This window comes from Vipera berus, assembly GCF_964194415.1.
Source record: "Vipera berus genome assembly, chromosome: 2".
Taxonomy (NCBI): domain Eukaryota; kingdom Metazoa; phylum Chordata; class Lepidosauria; order Squamata; family Viperidae; genus Vipera; species Vipera berus.
In genome coordinates this window covers 58,700,292-58,722,526 of record NC_138203.1, presented here as the reverse complement: position 1 = coordinate 58,722,526, position 22,235 = coordinate 58,700,292, and positions in this window count along the sequence as shown.

The following is a 22,235-nucleotide window of genomic DNA, read 5'->3' as shown; positions in this document are numbered from 1 at the left end:
CTTAGAGGAAGTTAGATGACGTCTGCCTGACAAATTTAAATGGATTTATGGTTGTCATAGCTGTCCCTCTCCCAAAAGAATTCTGGGAATTGTAGTTTGAAGAAGGAATCCTGGCAAGGAATGCTAATCAAAGCTTACAAGGGCGGACTTTGTATGGCCAAGGTTTTGCTACGGAAAGTAGCTACTCTTTAATTATGATTAAATATAAGGTTTTCAGTGGCTATCAGTCCCTTCTCTGAAACTGCTGCCAAATAACTGGTTCCTAATTTCAAATGTGTATCGTCAACTAGTCCAATCCTGTTCTTCCTATGTGTTTGGGGGGGACTTCGGGTAGACCACAGTGCTTATAAAAGTACGGGTATAAAAGAGACGGTATATTGAGTGTAGTCTGGGAATGTGCAATTATCCTTAAACTCCACTGTCTTCTCTACTTTTAGGCTGGCTCTTTTTTACTTCGCCTTCCTGAGCTCTCTTTCCAGTACATAGTCAACCCACCTTAGGCCTCTGTGGAGGAGTTTGGAGAGGGGGCAAATTATGTAGCATGCATGATCTCATGCAAATGGCACTACATATGCATTTCCAGCACCTGAATGTGGAGTCTGACCTGAACAACAATTAGGTAAGCAGGTTTTGTAATTAGAACTGAGGGAATTTTTTTTATTTACAGAAAATATGAGACTGGAATAGGTAAAGCCAGCAGTAGCTAATTACATCTTGCCAGGGGAGTTAGCATATAGTTTCGATGCCTGTGTGTGCCTGGAAGAAAAAGCAAAAGGAAGTGACAGCTAAGCAATCTCAGACAAGGAGTGGATGGACTACTAGAAGAGAGGACAGAATAGAACATAGAGCTGGAAGGGACCTAGAGGTCTTCCTAGTGACCAACCCTATGTTCAAGACAGGAGACCTTATGCCATCCCAATGAAATGGTTGCTGTTTATTTTTGAAATCTTCCAGTGATGGAGCACCCACAATTCCAGGAGGCATGCTATTCCATGGATTAATTGTTCCTACTCAGGAAATTTCTTTGTACTTCTAGGTTAAATCTTTTGTTAACAAGCTTTTGCACAGTACTTCTTGTCTTGTCCCCTGATGCTTTGACAGTTCCTCAAGTATTGAAAGACAGTTATCATATCCCCTCAATCCTTCTGCCAAGATGCCTCAACCATGCATCATACGATTTAGCCTCTAAGACTCCTTATCATCTTTGTTGTTCTTCGCTACACTTTCTAGAGTCTCAGCATCTCTCTTGTATCATAGTGACCAGAACTGCATATAGTATTCCAAGTGTGGACTCACTAGTGCAGTATAAATCTTGTGATCTTGATGTTATCTCTCTGTTGATGCAGCCCAGGGCTTGGCTGGCTTTTTTGGCAATTGTAGCACACTGCTGACTCATACTTAAGCAGCGGTCCAACAGGACACCTAGATCTCCCTCAGTTACTACTGCTGAGCCAGGTACCACCTATTTAGTACCTATTCATCTTTTACTCTAGATTTGTGCCATTGGATTCAGTTCTTCCTCAAGATCTGAGAGTTTTCTGCAGACACTATTGCAGCCTACTCCTTTGGCAAGCCTTTGCACAAACCAATTAGACATACACAAATGAGTGCAAACTCCTCTTGAGCAACTGAACTCTACTGCCAGGATGAAGCAATCATGATGAGAGGAAGTTCCAAAGGCTACAGAAAGGATCCTTTTGTAGAAAAAAAGTGCACAATGGCAGTGCACAACGTGGTTGAAAATAATAGTTTTTAGCCTAAAATGTTGTTGTATTCTAGCTAATTGATATATATGCAAAAAACAATGGTTGAGACACCACAGTCAGAATGAAGCTATTTCCTTCATATACCTAAACATGACAATGCTCTTTTCTGAGACAGAATTTTGAAGAAGTGGGTCTCACAGAAAGCAATGTTTATATTAAATAGAGTAAAATAGCTTATATATACACATTGTGGACCAATATAAAGGAATCATTTTGTTTTCCTTCAATAACATATTTTCACACTGAAGCTGGTTTACATATAACATAAAACCTTAATTGCTGTGTTCACATATTTAAACCTATCCCCAGTAACTTTCACATAACATACCATGCCCAAATAAATATATCTAAACGTGAATGGCCTATTTAATACATGTTAAGACATGTGGTGTTCCACACACTATCCTATCTCATTTTAGCAGGGCTAAAATGTAAAGCTAGGCAACATTAATGTTTAATTCTGGTATTATTTTTGTGAATTAGTTGTCCAATTTGCTTCTCCATGCATTGTTTGAATTTTGTGTGGTTGGTTAAGTTTATTGAACAGTGTACTGTATTGTATAAATGAAGTCAGCTGTATTAATTCACTAAACCACAGCATTTTCTGAAAACGTGGCTTCTAAAGTTTACAAACTATGATGCATAGTTTACTCTTGGTGTACTGAATGGAAAAGAACTGTAGTTCGTTCAACAGTTAAGCAAACCATGACTTACCACAAAGTGCCAACCCCCCAAATGGGAAGTCTTTTAAAATTACAACCCCATACCTACGTTTTGAGTGTCAGTTTTACAGTTGCCTGACTCTATAGGAGGAAAATAAAAATAGCTAAATCAACACATGTGAAAAATATAAACGATATATGTGGATAAGGATGTTCTTTCAAACACCCAGAAAGCATTTTTGATCCAAACTCATTTGAACAGATACATGCAGAGCACAAACGTTTAAAGTAGGCGGGTTCATGTTTCGGTCGCCAATTTGAATTCTCCAGGTCTGCCTGAAACGCAATTCATTTAAAGCTCCTATTTACCCCAGTACCTTTGGCTACGCTTCCTACCCGGCCCGCTGAAATTTCAAACCGCCTTAATGATTCCGAGTGTGCGCTGCTGCGTCGAGGATAATGAAGCGGCACTTAGCGCCCATATGGAGACATAACCAGGTCGCGGTCTGATCTCGACCCTTTAATGCGACCCACAGGGACGCTTACATCTCCTGGCGGATTGGAGCGAATATGACTCCTATCCACCTGTCCGTCGCGCGAATGGAACCTCCAGCTTTGTTCCTAAGCTTGAATTAAAAGGCTCAATACAACTACGCATTAGAATCAGGATAAATAGCCATGTACTTTATACCTCTATTTCTAAAATAAATTAAAAACTAGCCCTTTAGTTGATTTTTCTTCTTCTTCCAGAAACTATTTTTGTGTGAGTTAGGACTATTGTATTATCCTGAAATTAGGAATTAAGTGATATTTGTAAGCTACTTTGATTAAAGAACAGGGTATGTAGTGATGGAATTCAAATATGTGAACAACCTATGTGGATGCCGCTTCTGGACGTCCACTCTGGACCTGGGCAACAAAAAAATTAGCTACCGGTTCTGCCGAAGTGGTGCGAACTAGATGAATCCCATCACTGAGGGTATGTATTCTGAAAATAAATACATGGGTCTATGACAGCCTATACCCAGGGATTATCTATCATCACTGTTTGAGTCACAATGTCAATTTTATTTTTTATTATTTGTTTAATTAAAGTGTATTCTGGGTGCATTACAAAAAGCCAAAAATACAGAAAAAATAGCCCATACTAAAACATTGCTTAAAACAAAGCCTCAGAATCCTTCCCCAACCCCTCAATACATTAACCTCAGGCCTGGGAACAAAGAACAGGTTTTAAGGGATTTTTGGAACCCCAAGAGAGAGGGTACTCTGTGTGTGTGTGTGTGTGTGTGTGTGTGTGTGTGTGTGTGTTAGAGAGAGAGAGATACAAACTTTAGGGCAGGGGTCCTCAACGTTGCCCACTTTAAGACTTATGGACTTCAACTCCCAGAATTCCTCAGCCAGCAAAGCTTTAGGGCATCACTCAGTGTGGCTTCCTGATGCACTCCCTCTATAGAAAATCAATGAACTTCTATGGATTACAAGCTATGGTGACTCTTTGCCATTTGTCCCAGCAAAGAGGTGAGTCCGAATAGAACTCGCTTGCAAAAGAACCATGCAGAAAGGATATTCCATTTCCTCAAACCCACAGTTATACTGCAAGACACTGCAAGAGGAACGGGATGCAAGTATTAGTAAGCATAATAAACTAACCCAGACAACATCTTGTTCATTAGGCACTAAGGAATTGTAATAACAGAAAAATTATATATATATATATATATATATATATATATATATATATATATATATATATATATATATATATATATATATATATATATATATATATATATATATATATATATATATATATATATATATATATATATATAAATATAACAACACATTTGCACTGTTTTAATCTTTAACTACTTAATGCTCCAGAGAACATTGTGACAATCTAAGGTTGTACTCAGCCTGTACACCCTTTTTAGAATCTCCCAAAACTCATTATAACCACAATTTCCCCCCAAAATCAGCCTGGTTTCTGTCATTTTGAGGATAGCACATCCAAAAATGCAAATTCTAAAGTCACAGCTACAGGGATGTTTGTGTAAACACCAGCCAGTCAAGGCTGCCCATGTTTTTTTTTATTCTAAGAGCTGTACTTTAATCTGGTTAATTTATCAAAGTTACATTTAGCTGATGGATATATAGTGCTAGAAGCTGACTGGCAAATAAATATTGGCCCTAATGCAGCTATTATGTTATTCAATTCTTTAATGGTTTGGCTGTCACTTGCTTTTTTATTACTCTGGTCTGAAACACTGCTGTCATTTTTGATCTACGGCTAGTTCTCTAATTTGGTAATTCCCACTTAGTAAAATGCATGGGTCCCTTTCTGTACAAGCAAATTGACCAGCAGTGCACAAAGCCCTATTCTAGACTGCTGTACACAGTGTTGCAGGGGACTGCAGATGAGAAATATCTGTGATTTTGAAACACTGAGTTGAGGGAGGTAATTTAGAGAGACAGCATAGTTGGATTAGTAATTTCCTGTTTTTCTTTTCTTTAGAACTTGGAGAGTTTGCTCTTTATTTATAATGATCTTCTGAGGTACTGCAGGATGGGAACAATTTGCCTCAACTGAAGCTACTTACTTCTCTGAGTCAATGCAAAGCACTTTCCCCCACCATCTCCCTTAGCCAGAAACAACCATTGCAGAAACTCTTATTTAAAAGGGAAAGAGGGGGAGGGCCCTGTCATTTTTGGAAAGCTGCTTTAAAGCAGGGGTGTCAAACTGCTGGCCCATGGGCCGGATGCATCATCAGGAAACCATGTCCACCCTATTGCCGGCAGTGGTGAAAAAACTCCGATACATTGCGCGACGTCATATGACGTCGCGAGTTTGACATGTCTGCTTTAAAGGATGTTTTACATAATCCTTCAAACATTTTGCACAGCCCCTACTATCTGGATAATAGTTTAGGATAATAGTTTTTATTTGTTTCCCCACTTCTATAAAGCAGCAAATCATGCCATCAGTTTTCAGAACTGTGGAAAAAAAGGGAAAAATTATTTCTGCAAACTACAGGTAGTCCGTAACTTAAAAAAGTTACAACAGCACTGAAGAAAGTGACTTATAACCATTTTTCACACTTATGACCGTTGCAGCATCCGCATGGTCATGTGATCAAAATTCAAATGCTTGGCAACTGACTCATATTTATGATGATTGCAGTATCCCGGTGGTCAAGTGATCATCTTTTGTGACCTTCAAGCAAGCAAAGTCAATGGGGAAGCCAGACTCACTTAACAGCCATGATTTTAATTTAACATTTGTAATGATTCACTTAACAACTTTGGCAAGAAAGGTTGTAAAATAGGACAAAATTCACTTAACAACTATCTCACTTAACAACAGAGATTTTGGGTTCCATTGTGGTTGTACGTTGAGGACTGCCAGTATAAACATAAAAAAGCAACCCACAAAAAGATGATCGGCACTACATGTGTCTAATCCTTTCTGTATCACTATCATAAACCCCGATTATTCCTCTCTTCTGTTTTTTTCAACTCCATCTTTAAATAACTCATATACAAAAAGGAGAAATTATGAAAAGCAAATAGCTAAAGTCTTATTTTTGCACCCACACAATAGTTTCAAGGCCCGCTGCACTAGCATGACACAAATAGTCTCTCAGATACTTTTTCTACATTCTTCATTTCCATTACTGAATCCCTCACAAAGTTGTTCAAAGCTGACTTACTTCTACCTTTGTTTCCGCAGACTTCAAAATTCTGCAGACTTCAAAAAACACACACAGGGGATGCTGAAAGCTAATCAGTGCTCACTACCAGTTGACCATTAGGAAAGTTTTGAGGAAATCACCCATTCATTGCCCTACTCTGTCAGCTACAATGGATCTTGGTGCAACAAAAATCTCCTCGACAGTAAGTTCACACAACAGGGAACAGAAATGATTGCTAGAGTTTTTCACTGTTATTTTGGGTTCACTTGATCTATAGTTTGTTAAGAATTTTTTTTATTTAAAAAGTTTTACAATACATTTTAACTTTAATCCCCCCTCCCCCACCCCCACCCAACCCTCCCTATCCCTTCCCCCCATTCCCTCCTCCCCCCCCGGACTTCCCAGAGCTAAATACAGGGTATAAAATAAAAAAACAAACATAAGCACCCCTATGTTATCAGCAATAAACTATTAGTTCTATCTCCCTCTAGCTCATGTAAAATGAATACAAACAATATTAATATTACAAATAAAGTAAAAAAGAAAAAGAGAAAAAAAAGAGCTTTACTCAGAATAGATTTTCTTAATCCCAGTCCTTATTCATATTAATTTCAAAGGAAAAAAAATAAACAAATTCTCAGTTACGCGCCAAAAGCGCCTATCTATTAACCTTAATAATCTCCAACCAAACTAAACCATAATCAAAAATAATTCTTGCATGTATCACACCAAATGTCTCGCAGTTCCAAGTCATGCTTGAGTTCAAATAAAAAGAGTAAAAAAAAAAAGGGTTAAGCAGTCTGTAAGACAACTTGTTGTTAATTAGGAGCTTGCATACCCATTCTTAGTTCAACACACACTTTTAGTCCATAACCCTAATATACTTTTCTAACAAGCAAATAACATCTATCTTAAATTGTGTTAAATATTTAAAAAAAACTTTCTTTCTTCTCTATGATAAATTTAATCCATTAAGATACTAATTTAAAAATTTAATCAGCAATCTTAACGCCCCAAAACTTTTGGAGCACGTCTGTCATGACCCCCAAAACTTCTTTGGACCGCGCCCCTCCCACATCTTCACTGTAAATACACTTTGGAGATTCCATAACTATTTGCTGGTCTTGCTCTTGCTCTTGTCTCGCTCTTCTTAAGGCGGCACGCGTCTTCCTCTGGCCTCCTGCAACATCCAATGAAACTGTATCTTGATCCCCTCCAACACCATTGTCCTCTATCTGTCTGTCTGCAACATCTTGAAGCTTTCCCTCGCCGTATCCCCTAACATCTTCCAAAAATGATAGGGGGTTGCTTTTAACACATTGCTATAAAAATCACGTGCCTGGGCCACAGTAACCAGACGATGTCTTTTACCTTCATGCGTCACCACCAGTCCAACTGGAATCTCCCATCTAAACTTAATATCACATTTCTTAAGTTCCTGTACTAAAAATTCAAAATCTTTCCTTCTCCTTAAAATCTTCGGAGGAATCTCTTTTAAAACCAAGACTTCTTGCTCAGCCACTACCAGTTTAGTATCATAGGCAGCTTGAATAACTTCATCTCTAATTACTCTCTTTGTAAAATAGACCACCACATCTCTGGGTAACTTCCTTTGTCTTGCAATCCATGAATTTACACGAAAAATTTTGTCCATATTTCCCTCAATTTCAGATGCTGGCTGGCCCAATACCCCTTCCAGAGCCTCAGAAATCAGCTGCTTTAAATCTTCTTTACAGTTCTCCTTTAAACCCCTGATTCTAATAGCATACTGCATCTGATGATACTGAGCAAGGCTCAATTCTCCGTCCATTTTATCCCTTATATTTTCATTTTCTGATACCTTTGCTTCTAATATAGAGTTCTTTTGACTGAGATCCTTCACTTTTTCATCCAGCTGTTGCACACATTCAGCTACAGATTCAATCATAGACAACATGTCCACCCTCATTGCTCTAAACCTCTCTTCCATCTTCTTCTCCAGTTTCTCCTCCAACTTTTTCAGCTTTTCATCCATCATGTCAGACATCAATTGTGAATGCTTTCCAAGAGCATCTTGTAAATCCTTAAGCGTCAATGCCGGTGGAGGTGCAGGAGGAAGCAAAGCTTGCAATGAGGTCTGTTGCACCAGGGAAGACCCCGCACTCCGAAGAGCTTTAGAAGTTTTAGCCGCCATCTTCCCCCACTTTCACTTATTGCGCACTTTCACTTTAAAGCTATAAAATCCATTGAGCTAGAGAGTAAAGATAAGAGTCCACATCACCTTGACCTCCTGTACCGCTCTGCCTGCATCTTAATAATCAAAGGTATTTCCTTTTGGCAGGGGTGGTTGCTAACGCCTGGCTCTGCTCCATAAATCCCGGAGCAGGGGCGCTGCGCAGCTCGGAGCAACCCAGGCTTCGGGGGGGCTCAATCCTTCAGCCGCCCAAACTCTCAGCTCAGGCGGCCCCGGAGAGCTCAACCCCTACCTGGGGCCTCACCCCCTCCTCTTCTCCCGAGGAGGGGGCTTCAAATCCATCTAAACAGCTGATCGGCGCTGTTTACGATGGAAAAACACAGCTGCGGAGCGGGCAGCCTGAAAACGGCTGTCTTCGGCGTCGCGTCGCCACCGGAAGCTATAGTTTGTTAAGAATTTTGAGCAGTTAGTATGACAAGCTTTTCACCTGAATTTAAAGTTCTCTTGCAAGCTATAGAGATGAAAGGATAGCATATTTTACAACAGACATTTTCTAATGCTTTTATCTAGATCATTCTAGAGAACAATTTGACAATTTGCAGCAATATGTTTTCCAAATCAGAAACAATTCAAGGTTTTTAAGGGTTTGAATGGATAGTGCAATTCAATGTGTGTCTTCTCTGAGGTCCTAGTGAGCTCTGTGAGGCCTACTTCCAGCTAAGTAGTTATAAAGTTATAGCCTTATTCACATTCATTTCATGCCTGTTTATGAGCAGAATTATTTGTTTGATATATATCTTTCACATGCAACTAGCTCTGAATGTAGCCAAAAGGAAAAAAATAATTATTTTTATATAAATTTGAAATAAATTAACAAACCGAATGACATTTGATTACGTGACCATAGCAACGCATTTAATTTTAAAAGATTCTTTTACTTTGTACAGTGTTCCTTTTACTTCGTCACCAAGCAACCAGCAAATCCTGATATAAATTTGATTTATTGCCAGTTTTGTTATCAGGAAATAAAAAAAAGGGAAAATACTGATTCTTCATGTTCCATGAATATGAAAATAAAATTATAAAACTTTTTCTTGGCAAGACAAAAGCTAAAGTGTGCACATGCCTATAATAGCATGTGCCACTATACAATATAGTTGAGGCATCTTGCTGAAATCAATTAGAATGGAAGAAGGGACTTAAGCCATGATTCAATTAACCACATAAAGTCTTGCACTTCAACTGCACATATTATAATAAAGGTGGGCTGCATTTTGTTCCTTCAGTTAATAAATGCAGTTAGGACCAGATAACTAGACATAGGAAGGTGACTGCTTCATGTACTATGTGCAAGTGAAGCACCAGCACCAGCTATTCCCTTTCATTGGAAAAAAAATCTTGTAAATGCCAATTGTACGTTTGCAGTAGCAGTTGTTCTTAAGTTTCTGTAAGAGACTTAAGGGTCAGTGTAGGATTCAATTGCCAGGGTAGTTGATCTTTGTATGCGGATTGAAAGAAATATATAGTCATCACTATGGATTCACAGACTGAGCAGGCAAAAATTGGAGACTGGGAGTTTTAATATTTTATCCAGTTAGACTGCAAAACCAACAGAAATTCATTTAAGCAGAAAAATATTCTTCTTCCTTCTTGTACTTGTGATAACTTGTCCCTTTAGAATAGATTTCAGGTTGCCTGCTCTAGTAATATTTCAGTTCTCTGTTCTTCTACTTCTCCTGATGTCTTTTGATACTTCGATGAACATGCTTTTGGATTCATTCCATGTGCTTCCTGCTTAACTCACACCTGGCAATCTAGTGATACAAAGAGTATCTCTATCCTATTGAATGTAAAGACTATCATATCTAAAATTTAAGATAGTTATCTTCCATTTGCAAAACATTTGGACCCATAATTAACTTTAAGATGCTGTATTTTAACTGAAGAGCTTATGCACGCATCGACTGTGTTGCAAGGAGAGAGAAGAGATTGTTTTTCATAATTTCTGAAGCACAATAACACCAGGAAGTCAATATTCCATCATTCTTGCCCAATGACCCTTGAGTTTTCCCACTTTCCTTGCTGCAATATTGCAAAATAGGAGGTTCGGTAAGGAACTGAAGTATAATCTTGGAATAAGTGTGGATTGCTTTTAGCTATCATGTGTAACTAATCAAAATGTTGAAATAGGTTTTTTTTCCTTCTTCACTGCAACAAAAACAATTGAATGAAACGGAACTGGCAGAAAGTTTTCTTTGCATGAAATTTTTCCAGATGAATTTAATTCCACAAAATATAGAACGTTCTTATATACTGAATTTGCAAAAAAGAAAGCAGCAACGACAAACATGTTGATTTGCTAAAATAACACAGTAATTAAGCACACATGACCTACACTGCATAAATGTACTCATACATCTGTGTTTTCATCCATGATCTAAACACCAATGTAATAGGCCTGGGGGAAGTGATTTAAATTGAAAAATGTGTGGAGCAAAGATGCTTGGAGCAATTCCATCTCCATTTTACTTCATAGTTCTACTCAAATTAAAGACTACTACACTTGTACAGTATATACTATTTAAAAAAAATCAAAACAGCAGAAGCCTGCGATGTTTCTTCTACCCATTCAGTCTGTCTTTTACCAAAATTGTCACAGCAAATGCTGCTGTTTGATAGCTCTCTGCCCTGTGCAGGAAGACCTAAAACTGGTTTCTGTGGCAGTCTTATCATTTTCATTTATCTAACAAAAAGGCATTCTGAGTCACTGATTGTATTCCATCTCTTTTAATCTCTTTAGTTCTCTTGTTTTCCAATCCTTTTTTTATATAAGGCTCCAGATATTCAATATATTCAGTTGGAACAGCCTACTCTTTGCCTGTTTTAATATATTAGAGACCAAAGGGAATAGGTAAGATTTATCCAAATAATGCTTTCTAAAATACTGTACTATTTTTATAAAATTAGGATGCTTAATAAGATGCTGGTCTAGAATTGCAAAAATATCAGCTTACAAAAGTAATTTATACTCACATTCTGCCAATATAATACTCTTAATATCCATCCTACCATGGTGGCCAAGGCTCAAGGATGAAATTAAATAGCCAGGGTAAAAGTGGGCAGCCCTGCTGAGTGCCCCATTGTAATCCAAGAGTCAGAAATCACCCAGTTTGTTATAATTCTGGCACAGAGTTGCAAGTAATAAATCTCAATCTATTGAAAAAAGTCCCATGGAAAGCCCTATCTAATAATCACTTGCTCTAGGAATTTGATCCAAATCAGATCAAAAGCGTTTCTTCATCTAAAGATACTTGTACTGCAGAATCCATTCTGTGCTATGTATTAACAGTCCTTCGGGAGAAGGGCGGTATAGAAATATTAATAAAATAAAAATAAAATAAAATAACAAATATATTAGTTAATAACTGTAAATAGTCTGATGCTTAATGATTTTGAATAAACCCCAGCTGGGAAGAATAAATTATATTTAATATGACTGCCTGCAAGTATCTAGCCAGTATGGAGTAAAGATCTTAGTATCCACATTAATTAATGAAGTATGTCTATAACTAGGGACGCGGTGGCTCAGTGGGTTAGGACGCTGAGCTTGTCAATCAGAAGGTCGGCAGTTTAGTGGGTCGAATCCCGAGTGCCGCGTAACAGAGTGAGCTCCTGTTACTCATCCCAGCTTCTGCCAACCTAGCAGTTCGAAAGCACTTAAAAATACAAGTAGAAAAATAGGGACCACTACGGTGGGAAGGTAACAGCATTTCGTGCACCTTTGGCGTCTAGTCATTCTGGCCACATGACCACGGATACGTCCTCGGACAAACGCTGGCTCTTCGGCTTTGAAACGGAGATGAGCACCGGCCCCTAGAGTTGGAAACGACTAGCACGTATGTGCGGGGGAACCTTTACCTTTACCTTATGTCTATAACTAGCAGAAAAGTTTGGATCCTTATCTGGTTTTAAAATCAGTCTTATATGTGCCTCATAAAATGATGATAGCAATTTACCACTCTTAAAAGATTCATTATATGCCTCCAAAAGTATAAAACCCAACAAACCTGCAAATAACTTATATTGTTGTACTGAAAAACCATCTGGGCCATGAGCTTTACCATTTTGCAACAATTGTGTAGACTGTAGAGGCCAATATTTCCTGAAAAGACAGAGGAGTTTTTAGTAAGCCAATGTAATCCTTTTGCACTCCTAAAATAACAAAGGGCACTTCCTCATGGGGTCTTTGTACCATTCCAAAAGGAATTCCACATTTGCATGATTTCACACAGTCTCTGTTTGGCAGCTGCTCCAATTTATTTCTGGCTCATCAGCTGAGTACCTCAAATTGCAGCAAAGGCAACCTGTTTATTTTTCATGCTAAAGCTCTGCAGAATTTATGGATAGACATTTTCCCATTTGTGGTGATCATCACCTCCCATACCTCCTAGCTACCAATACTCTTTCTCTTTTCTGTTAAAAGTCACGAGCCCTGCCTGCAGGCTTTCTAAATTGTTTATCTTTTATCCAGCACCAAAACAGTATGCAACTAAGGTTTAGAAGTGTGAGAAAAATGCCTTTTGCAAAATGATAAAGCAAACACATTCACATGTAAACTGAAACTATAGATACTGGGGCATTAGGAATTTATTTTATTATCTTGTAATTTGAAGGGAGAGTGATAGATCTTACTACACAGGGATCCCTGTTAACCAGCAAGACATTTCTGAAATTTCTTATGAGCTAGCTGAGAATAAGCCTGATTAATTCAATGGTATTGTCAGCATGTTTTTAGTGTTCCAAGGACAGCAAGAATAAAAATGATTATAGGCTAGGTTTAACTGCTTTGGAGGACCTGGGGATTGGACTTTAAGAAATTTCCAGTTTGACTTCCAAGCATACATGGTTATATATTTAGAAATTAAAGAAGTGGGATTTTCATAAAGAAAGTAATAGTGTGGATTTCCAAATATAATTTCTAATGGTAGATACACAGAAAGCTGCCAGGATTATTACATTGTCACAGTTACTAATGTTGAAAGGATCTATCCAATAAAATATCATTTTATTTTAATCATCATAAGAATAAGATTTCACCTATTTTAACATTTTTATCACAGGCTTTAATTTCTCTGTTTTACAAAAGAGAAAGTGAGACTGTCATCCAAGTCAAAAGCAGTAAATTAGATCTATCAATATGCTAGATTAAAAGAATTATTCAAGGCAGCCCCTGGATTTAAACTAATAAATGCTACAATGGATACCGGAAGAATCAGTCTAGGAATGGTTGTATGATTCAGCTGAAGGTAAATGTGTCTAGGAAAACAGTATACAATGTCAGATTTCAAATCACAGGCAATCATTTTACTTTAGGCTCCACTACCTGATCTGAATACTGGGTCACTTATAGCCAGAACTTTTGGATTGCGTTCTCATCCCCTTCTGAGAGGAAAAACTCACCATGGACATGCCAGTGCTTATTTCAACATGCCAGTGTTTATTTCAACATGCCAGTCCTTATTTCAACAAAAGTTTTCTTATCATAGAATTGTGAGGAACATATCTGTACAATCAAGCCTTTAAAAGAGAAGTCTGATCACATAAAGGACACTGACTCAAGGACTGTGACTTGCTGGTTCTGTTTGCAAGCAGCAAAATTATTCAGTTGCTCAAAAATCTTAAAAAGGAAGCTTCCTTCACATGCTACAGCTTCACATGCTTTGCCCCTATTTGTCTTTTGGTTGAAAAACCTGATTCCTTACCATTTGCTTTTTCTGCCATAGAGAATAAAAAAATGGAGTGGGATTACTCTCAATATTATTATTAGATTTTTATCCCACCTTTTTATATATCTCAAGGCAGCAAACATACTTCATACTCGTGCCTCTCCCCACAGCAATAACCCTCTGAGATGGGTTGGGCTGAGAGAGAGTGACTGTCTCAAAGTCACCCAGCTGACTTTACTAGCTCAGCATGTCCACTACAGTACACTAAACTGGCTCTCTGGTTAGACAGACCAGACAATTAGTGTCAGTTTATAAACATACGTTATGTGTGGGAGAGCTCTGTATTTTAATTCCAACCTCATATTTGGAAATCATAGTAACACAAAAGGGAGGGAAAATCAGATTCAGTAGACAGATCTCACCATCACCTCACTTTCAATTACTGTTTCCCCCCACTCTGTTAAGTCCAAATGGGGACATGCAAGAAATAATCAGTGGACAGAAAGACTTACAGACCCTCACCAATAAAGATGCCCCTAAATCCATGTCAGCAAAAGGGAGCTGTACGTTTCCTTCATCGTGTTTTGTTTGAACATAAAAATGAAAAGAAAAAAAAGTTTCAGAGCTCAGACCCTGAGTCAGACAATGTTTCTCCAGAAAGTACTTTCCAGATATATTAGGAGTAGTGACTGGGATTTCTTGGAGTAATATCCAACACATCAGGATAATGCCAACCTGGGGAACGTCAAATTAGGAACTTAGAAGAGCATAGCCCCCTTATGTTATGCCTTATTCTTCAGTACAATTTTTCATTATGTAAAAATACCTTCTCTACCACATATAACCTGACAAAGCCCCTTTAGCAGCATACTCAATGTTTTCATAATATGCATGCATTCAGAATTGCTTTAGGAAAAATAAATCCACATCTAGAAACTTAGAGGTTAAATCATTTCTGCCAATTGCTGACCAAACATTGTTGGTTTCAAGGAATCAAAACTAATCAGCTAATTGGATACATGTCTGAAGCTTTCCAGCATTTGTGTCTTAGGACTGAAGTATATATTCTGCCTTACCATTATAATAAAGGGTGGAGATTAATTGTGGCCCTTCTCTAGTAATATCCTTTGCTGTTCAGAAAAAATATCGCTAATGTCTAACTTCAATATAAATGGGCTCTTCCAGTATGCTATACAGTCCAGTACTTAATCTGGGCATAGGCAATCTGTAATCTCAATATTTTTGGATTTCAATTCCCATTCTTCTGAATGGTGTTGGCTATTTTTAATTGGAGTTGGAGTATGCAGCATTTAGAAAGATATAACACTTTTATCCCATTGATACTGTATTTTAAGACCAAGAAAGACTATAGCTATCATGCTGGGTCTTTGAAAGCAAAGTGGCTGGGATAATTTTGCACGAAGAATGGACAACATTTTAGTCAGAGGCTATTGCAAATAAATAGGGACGCAGTGGCTCAGTGGGTTAGGATGCTGAGCTTGTCGATCAGAAGGTCGGCAGTTTGGTGGGTCGAATGCTGAGTGCCGCGTAACAGAGTGAGCGCCTGTTACTCGTCCCAGCTTCTGCCAACCTAGCAGTTCGAAAGCATGTAAAAATGCAAGTAGAAAAATAGGGACCACTACGGTGGGAAGGTAACAGCGTTCCGTGTGCCTTTGGTGTCTAGTCATGCCGGCCACTTGACCACGGAGACGTCCTTGGACAAACGCTGGCTCTTCAGCTTTGAAACAGAGATGAGCACTGGCCCCTAGAGTCGGAAACGACTAGCACGCATGTGCGGGGGAACCTTTACCTTTACCTATATTGCAAATAAAGCAGTGTTGCTGACTTAGAGCCTCCAAACTACATGTAATCATTCCCTGATTGCAAAAAGACTACTGATCAACTCATATAATACTATATCATCTTTCTGGGTAACTCAGTAGGCAAAAAGGAAGTGGAAGAGGGAGAAAAAAGGTCATACACATGGTAGTACAGATTTTTAGGCCACCCATTTCCCCTGTAAGATGACTCTGCACAGAGACTAACAATTACTGTGGTCCAGAAAAGTTGTTGACTTACAGATGCATACAAAAGAGCTACCTATTGCCAGTGGCGTAGCATGGGTTGTCAGCACCCGGGGCAAGTACCCGGCCGCTGCACTGTCCCTCCCCCAGATAGTCCCTCACTCTCTCTCCGCACCGCACCGCACCGCACGCCTGGCACCCCCCCTCCACAGTGGGCGGCGACCCGGCGGCTCGGATCGGATTCGCACAGCCAGCACTGCAGTGAGAGAGAGTGAGTGAGCCAGGCAGGGGCAGAGAGCTGCGAGTGCGAGCGCGCCCCCCCAGATGTTGCGCCCGGTGTGGCCGGCCCCCCCTGCACCCCCACGCTACGCCACTGCCTCTTGCCAAATGTTGTATTTCATTCAGTCTATAAGGGAAGAGAAGCTGATATAACCTCCACATATTTCTGGAAATTTGAAAGGATATTTACTAATCGTGTGCAGTTTTTTGTTATAAATTAAGAATAAGAAACAGTGGATATAGCAAATATATAAATTTGGATTTCCTTTTAGCACTTCATTATTGTCCTTTCCAAAATAACTTCCAATTTTCCCCCAGAATCTTTATCTTTCTTTCCTTTTATGGCTGATGGAAAGTATCTTTTGAATGTGATCTTGCTGAACATCTTTTCAGCTTCAGTTTCTTCATACATTAACTACTAGGATGTGTTGATAATTAATGAAATCCATTCTTCCTTCCTCCTACAATATTTCCTGTACCATTTGCTGCCACACAAACCCAAACTGTCATAGATTCCTCCTGTACTTAACAGTTGGCAAGCTTTCTTTTTTTCAAATGCTTCACCTCCCCCCATATATTTTTTAAAGAAGATGGCCAAATTGTTCAGCTTTTGTTTCAAAAGTATAAAGTGCTGTTACAAAGTTTCTTTTGCATAATTTAAGCCATGATTTTTCTCACTAGGGGTAATATTTTTTGACAATTCTCTCATGAACATTGTTGTTTTATAAACTACACTGTACTATAGAATTGTGGGCAATCACTCCAATGTGAGTTTAATAAATTTATCACCAGGTCATTTGTAATGATTTGTTATTTCTATATTGCATAGAATTTTCTTGGTCCTTGAGATATTGCCTCAACCATTCCATTTCTTAATAGTGTTTTCACAGTTGAAGCTGCTAGCTGGAAGTGTTTAAAGATTATTTTTTTTAGTCTTTCTGTGTTTTGTAAGTGTTAATTATCTTCATCTGTGAATGCTCAGGTAGTTGTTGGGATGAAAAACACATGATTGTTGATTGTAAAGAGAAGAATCACTATTAGAGATGTTAGAAAGGCCAGCAAATCTATTTACTTGTGGAATAGTCTTCTTGCTGGTTGTAAGCCAAATTTTTGGGGCCTAACAATCTGAGAGTAAAAAATAAACTAATATTGAATATATTGAAAAAATTTCCAAACATCTATATCTTCCATATTCACAATTTTATTATTTTACTATACATGAAGATGATGAATAGTAAGTATGAACTCAAATTTGCACAATAATATTATGATTAACTTTGTACTAGATAGAAGAGTCAGTTAGTCCCTCTGTATTGCTTGAAATATATAGTTTGACTAATTTCTGTATAACTTTTTTATATTTACTCTCATTTAATTCAGGGTTACAGTGACATTTTATTAAAAATGTGTGTTTTTTGTGGTAACATTCCTGTTTTACACATTTCCCTTCTTCTATCTTCTTTCTTCCTACCATGTTGCCTTTCTACTGTTACCTCACAACTTTAAATTCTGCACATAGTAACATAGCAGGATATAATGGTTGCCTAGAGATCAGATACCATAATCTTTAATTTTTCCCTTCATTTATTCCTTATAGTTACAGTAATAATAGAAATGAGATATGTATTTAGATACATGAGAATTAAAGCAACAGTCAAGTAAAATTTGCTTAAAAACCTTTGCCACTTTTAAACGAATTCAACACTAAGCTTTTAAAATTTCTGTTAATCTCAGGTTGAATAAAGAAAACACAGTATTTCTGATCTTATTGATTCATTTGACTCATAACAGATTGGACATTGTACCTTGCTTTCAACCAGCTCTCAAAATTCCTGAAAATTTAATAATTGACTCTCTCAGAAGCTGGTATGAGCTGTTTTAGCACACCACTGTCCAGTCTAGAATTTATAGCAGGCAGGCCATTTAAATTACCTTCTTAATGGTTCCTTAGGGATATACATGTGCATATGCGCTATATATCTAATTTTATTGAAAACTTTAAACAGAAGAATAAGATTAATACAGTACAAACTAAAATAGAGAAAAAGAAAAAAAGAAAAGATGAAAGAAAAAACTAAAAGTGCCAAAAGGAAAATAATAGCAGTAGAATACAAAAGTTATAAAGAGGTGGCTTCCAATACGAGTACAATTATAAATTGACCTCTCTCTCCACAGTTAATTTATGTCTTTTTTCTATAATCTATCCTATCTAATAATAAAAACCATGAATCATAAGGCCATTTTTTTTCTATTTTATGCAGAATCCATACTGGATTTCCAATCATCAGTAAACATAGGTATTGTCTTTTCTCTAATCAAACAAGTCAATGACCATTTCAGCAACCTTATGGTAGAAAGCTATGGAGAACTTTATTAGGTATGCACACATACCAAACATTAAACTGAAGAAACTGTTCTTTTAGAAACCATTATTTCTCAGAAGCTTGTTTTGTTCTTTCCAGCTTCATCCATTTTAGTCCAGCCTAAGAGCAAGCCAACTATTCTTCCAATCAGCTTCACTGAGAATCAAAAGGTGGATGCATTCTCTAGAAAGAGGGAGCAATTATAACCTCTTCCATTTCCTTTAGTTGTTTTTCTCTACAAGCTGGTTTTTCAACAGTCCCAATATCAGCCAACTTGGCTGGCATTCAGCTTTACCTCATACAAACCTTGGGAAAAGTGAGGAAAGGTCAGCTGGCAGAAAAATTGCACAAACCTGGGTTATATAATTTATATCCTGAAGGCATGATAGAAAGCTCTCTGTCAAAAGAAAAAAAAATACTTATTCAGAAAACAAAAATTTGGCTTGCCCAAGTTGTCTTGTTACCTTCTAACTGAAGACTGGCCAGTGTGATTAGAATCTCTATCACATCTCATGAAACCAAGAAGCCAGTCTCATTTACAAAAGAAAAAATCTGGAGTTGCTCAGCATGCAGAAAGTAAATACTTAAACATATTTATGTCTCTGAATGCTCTGGGTAATCTGTCAAACTAGACATTGGCTAGTTTTGTATCAGAACAGCAAACGTATCCTCTGAACTTAAGTATCATACAGCTCACCCACAAGAAAATTGCATGAATGGGCTTGAGAAGGTCTTCAGCATTTGTAGAAAACCTCCCTGGGGCGGGGAGGATTCTCCATTTACCAATATTAGAAAAAATGAGCATGCTCGGTGGGAATCAGGTGGAAACTGGTTGGAAGAAAAGAGAAAATATAATATTTGGTCAGAATGGAGTATCTGGGCATAAAATATGGCAATCTACAACCCTGGTCCCGAACACTCAATATCTGCAACATGTTTTTCTTGGCCACACTTTTGTATTTAATAGACCAGAGATCTCAAAAGTTTTGAGGCCTAGGGATACATTTAAATTTGAGGAAATAATTGCTAGGAAAACAAAGAAAAGCTTAAAAACAGATCACAATGTAAATGCCACATGAGATATTTGATGTTAATTAAAAAAATCAAGAAGAATGGCAATAGCTAAAGCTCCTCTCAGACACAACTTGAAACACAGAGATACCCATTTCTCATCATAAAGCTACACTTTCTGTTTACCTCAGGAAACTTTCTACTACTATTTTTTAGAACAGAACAGAACATTACGGCTGGAAGGTCTTCTAGTCGAACCCCTTTGCCCATGGCAGAAGGCCTTATTTCAAATGGTTGTCCAATCTTTTCTTGAAAATCTTCAGTGATGGAGCACCCACAACCAGGTGGCAGGTTGTTCCATTGGTTAATTGTTCTCACTGTCAGGAAATTTCTTACTTCCAAGTTGGATCTCTCTTAATAAGCTTCCACCCATTGCTTCTTGTCCTACCCTCAAAAACTTTGGAGAATTAGTTGACCCGTCCTCTCTCTGGCACCCCTTCATGTACTGGAAGATAGCTAGCATATCACCCCCTAGTCCTTCTTTTCGTTAGACATACCTAACTCCCTCAACCGCTCATACGATTTAGCTTCCAGATCACATTGTTGCTCTTCTCTGCACTTATTCTAGGGTCTCAGCATCTTTTTTATATTATGGTGACCAGAACTGGACACAGTATTCAAGGGTGGCCTCACTAATATAGTATAAAGTGGTAGTATTATTTCTTATGATCTTGTTGCTATTCTTTTATCGGTGCAGTCTAGGACGGTATTACCTTTTTTGCAGCAGCAGCACATTGCAGGTTTGTACTTAAGTTAGGCAGTAAATTTAACAACAAACAAACAAATAATGCCTTTCAGAGGATTAGCACATACATATCTAGTTATACACTGTTGTTTCCATCCTACAAAAATTGCTGGAAACAGCCACTGTTGCAAAAAAAAAAAAAAAGTAGCACCACATTTTCAGGTTGCGTTGATGGGCTATAAATAAATTGCTACCCTCAATATAAGCTGTCGGTGTATCAACCTCTACAATACTTGCTTTTAAAAGGAGGTTTATCTACTTCACTGTGGCTTCCAGCATCTTGAAAAAATACACTTTGGTATATTTTTGTACTGTACATATATATGCATAATATGCATACATATGTAGAGATAGGTGTAGATGAGATTGGTATAGATATGCCATATACACTAGTGAATATGCCCAATGCATTGGGTTTGAACAACACACCTTGATACACTCTGTAAAAAACCATAGACCTTCCATATTTTTGTAGCATGTAGCCGTAATCAGGTTTCATTATCAGTGCTGATTCTGTGAGATTATGGTATGGATAAATACTTATTTCAATAGTGTAAAATCTGAATCAGGTTATCTTCTCTTGCTAACTCTCAATGCTGGCCACAAAAAACATTTTTTTTTAATATTGTTGGAGTAGCTAGGCATGCAAGTATCACTTTCTGGTGGAGGTAAAGGTATAGTGGCAGATGGTTTCACATTCTATTGCTGATTAATTGATGTAATAGAAAGTTCATCTGAATTATATATTTTGATAATGGTCAGACAACATTGACCTGCTCATACTCTCTCAGCCCAACTTACATCATAGGGTTGTTGTTCTGGAAAATTTGGAGAAGGAAGCATTAGGTTTACCATCTTAAAGGGAGGACATAAAATAAAAAATAAATCACTGTCCACTGTAGCAAAGCAAATATAATGGTTTTTCTAATTCTAATCTTACATTATGTAGCCTTGAAGTCCTTTCAACATTTTTTAGAGTGGATGGAAGCAGTTTTGTCATAAGTATTGGTATGAACAAAACTTAAAATATTGCCATGATACACATAAAGCATTGCAGATATGTGGGAAATCCTTATATATTTGTACCTCACCAGCTTTGGGGCAACCTGATTTGGGGCAGCCTTACTGGTACCTGCACTGCATGAAAGGAGAGCTATATAGTTGTGTGATGGGGAGAGCAGTCCTATGTCTGATAAGAGTAAAGGGAGAAAACAGAAAGAGAATGTGGAGCTGGAAAAACAAGTGAGAAGGAAGAAACTGGTGGACAAGAGGAGTCAGGAATATGGGGGCACAGAGAACATCTTGCCCAGAATACCTTAAAATGTTGCTGTGGGGAAGAAGCACGTTAAGAAAAAATGTTCTGAGTAATTATGAGCGATACTTCCTTTCTAGTGAAACTGTTCTTGTCAAGTCTGCTGTTAAGGAATAGACAACTGAATAACACAAGAAATTATTGTGTGTGTGAAAGGAAGTTTACCTCAAATTACTCACAGTATAGGAGGAAAGGGGAGGAGAGGGGCAACCATCCTTTGGAAGAAAAAAAAGAGGAACATGATGACCATGCTTTATTTCGTATCCGTTGTTTTGGTCTTGCTGTTCTCTTGAGCGTTTAGTGTTCTCATTCATGTCATTTGTTTTGCTTTCATGCCAGAGCACTGTTTTATTTGGTTAACTGCCTGTTTTGAAGCAACAACTCCAGAATACATGTACTGTTGCAGACAAGAGATCACT